Below are 3,344 nucleotides of genomic sequence, written 5' to 3' on the forward strand. Positions count from 1 at the left end.
GCTTTGTGTGATTACATGCCACAACAGAGTCACACCAGTGATTAACTGAGGAATGATAAAAACATGAAATATCTTGACATGATTCTGTCTTTTAACACATAGTGAACAATGCCACTTGATTAATATAATCCTCACTACACTTTCATCTTACAAATTACCAATAACGACTTTCGGAAAAATCACATTTTTGGCAGTGAACACAGAGAAGAGATAAGCCTATGATAGTTACAAGGAATGTTGAATCTGACTAAACCCCTAATTAAACACAGAGATAATGGTTAGACATGGTATCCTGTCAGTGCGTGACGTTTAATTTCCGTGTGATAGCTTTTCAGAAATTCTTGGATGGTCAGAGAACAAAACTGGCTCATATGAGTATTATCTGTGACAAGGTGTGCAGCTGTTGTCCTGATCTCAACTCTGATTGCTGGTGTCGCAGGATGGTTTCCTGACGTTTGAGTCTCAAATCTGACAAAGCAGAGTTCTGAAAACAGATAATAGCTGTTTTCAGTGGTATCGCCGCAAAGTGGTGTGCACAAGCACTAAAAGGAAAAGGAAGTGTGACATTTTGTCAGCCATCGCACCTTCTGTGTCAGTGCAACTGTTTAAGATTCTTTATTAGACAGGACAGATTCAGAGTGAAAGGGGAACACAAGCAACAAAGGTGAGCTAGTGGGCACCCCAGTGAATACAGCTTTTACGATTTTACTGTACAATCGGGCCTGGAATGCTTTGCCAAGGCAAAAAAATATTATATCAGGGTTAGAGACAAGGTTAGTGTATGGGAAAATATTTGAAATTCTCCTTTAAAAACTCCTTTCAAGGTGCTGAGCTTCAAAGTTTCTCATGACCTTGGAAAAAACAGTTGGGAACTCTCACTACAAGGTTCATTTAGTCGCTGAGGTAGAGCTTATCACGTCATCTTTATCAGCAGATGGAATTGGCCCAAATGAATCAGAATTACTGAAAGTGTTGGAAAAAGTAAAAAAATTTGAACATACATGATTTGATGACAACCTGGCAAACTCTATCTGCCAATATGATATGATAGAAAGCACCACGACAGCTACTAAATGGACCATACTAAACCAAATACCGACCAGGATAATACAATGAACTCAGGTTAAAAAAAATCCAAACAAAATACATGACACCAAGCAGGGCACAGAGCACAGCACCAAGAACACAGGGATGAACATAGACAAACTGACCGGAAACAAAGGGAAACACATACAGAAAACCAATCACAAGAACAAGACACAGCTGGAGAAGGAGGACATGGGTAAAAGGAGGGAAATGGGGATTGGCTAACAACAAGGGTGTGGAGAGGAACAGGGTGGAGCAAAGAAGACTGATACAGAACAGGTGTGAAGGGAAGACTGTTGGAACAGGGAAGGACTAATGAAACAGGTGTGACAGAAAACAGGCGGGAAAACACTCAAAGACAGGAAGTAAAACCAGACACGACCTGGACACGACACATGAGGAGAGAATCTACAAAATAAAACAGGAAGCAGATTAAACATGAATGTATAACATGAAACAAGGAACAGAAGACGCCTTAATAAAGTCCATAGGATAAAAGAATATAAACAACCAGGATCATAACAACATATTTGTTTTTCTGAGGTCGTATCAAAGTTCAGTCAAAATTTTACAGAAATAAGTTGAAATGCAACAAAGTAAGCAACTCTGATTTCACTTTCTGATAAAAAATAACGCCTTTGTTTTGCAAAGTGGTTTCCATTTGACTCACTCGTTGGTACTGGACATGCAACTACATTAATTTCTTAGGCCTTAGACCATTCAGATACTGCATCCCTTCTACTGGGCATAACTTTTCTAGGGTGTCTAGATGTGTAATTACTATGACTCTGACTCCACCCAAATGCACAGACTTATTTGATGGGATGTCTATGATCCAGTGATGGTGTTCTACATCATCTAACATGGACTGCAGTTGAGCCACGTTCCCTTTCTTCAACAAGCATGGCTGAGCCTGAGGCAAGGAGGAAGCGCAAGGCATGTTTCAGCCTGTTAATCATATCGTTAAAGAATGCAATTTTTATTTCAACAGTTGTTCAAGTAAACATGAGATGTTACAATACTTGTACATGTCAAAAAATCAAATGAAAGATTTATAACTTTTCTCAGGATTTTTTCAAAAATATCCATCCATTGGAATGAACAGTGGATCTGAATGTCACTGAAAAATGAATAGGGAAATACTATTTAAACTGGAAATTACTTTTCTGATTTGATTTTCTAATCATACAATCATCTTATAATGCTCCCTATTGATTATGTGCACAGAATATTCATCTCAGGAGGTTTCCAACATTCTGTTTTCTGGAAAAACTTCAGAAGTAAAGGAAGTCATGATGACAAATACAATTCAAAATATAAATGCACTGTGCATCACTTCATTCATTAATATGAGTTAACCACTCATGAAAAATAAATAATCTCGTGTTTTTTTGTTGAAACAAAAGGACTGTTAAGACAATTCATTGTCATTTTTCCTGTTAGGTTTCTACGTTAAGAATAAAAAAACCCACATAATTAAGTATCCTAATGAAAAAAAAAAGTTTGCTTATAATTTATGAGTGCATTCAGAGTAGGAATCCACCACTACAATTTAACATAGTTAAGTCTAATTTACATGAGGGAGATTTAAAGACAGACTAATGCATTATCTAGTAGCTTTTTTACCTATCAATAACGTCTGTGCACTTATAAATAGAGTTTGTGTGTTGAGAGACATGCAAAGTGTTTCAGCTCGTATTGATATATTACACATATTGATTATATGTACATACTGACTCATTAGTTTAACAGATAAGCATAGCAGCATTGCTGCAGCTATTTTCAAATGAACTAAATGGTGGGACTGAGCTAAATACTCAGATGAAATTAGTATCTGGTTAATACAAATGTTAAAACAACTTCCAGTTTAAGCTCTACTAACTCCAGGTTAGTAGACTCCACCCATTCTGAGTACGGATATGGATACAGATAATTTAGTTTATTAAACAGACACTGATACAGACAACTGTCTACTTGCTCATCTCTACTCAATGGTTAAGGAATTATTTAAGGTTTCATGTTGGTGGTGAAAAACGAGATGATATAAGATATTGACCAAAAAAGCTTCATCGTACCAGAGCCATAAATATTTTATTATTTTCTCTGATGGAGACATTTCCAGATGATGACATATGTACATGAGGTCAGTGGAAAACTGGTTATTGTTTGTGCATCACTCAATGCTGTAAAAAAAAAAAAGAAAAAAAAAGAGGTATCATTTTTTTATTCAACAAATAAACATGTTGCAACATTACATC

Source organism: Epinephelus lanceolatus, chromosome 5, assembly GCF_041903045.1.
Source record: "Epinephelus lanceolatus isolate andai-2023 chromosome 5, ASM4190304v1, whole genome shotgun sequence".
Classification (NCBI taxonomy): domain Eukaryota; kingdom Metazoa; phylum Chordata; class Actinopteri; order Perciformes; family Serranidae; genus Epinephelus; species Epinephelus lanceolatus.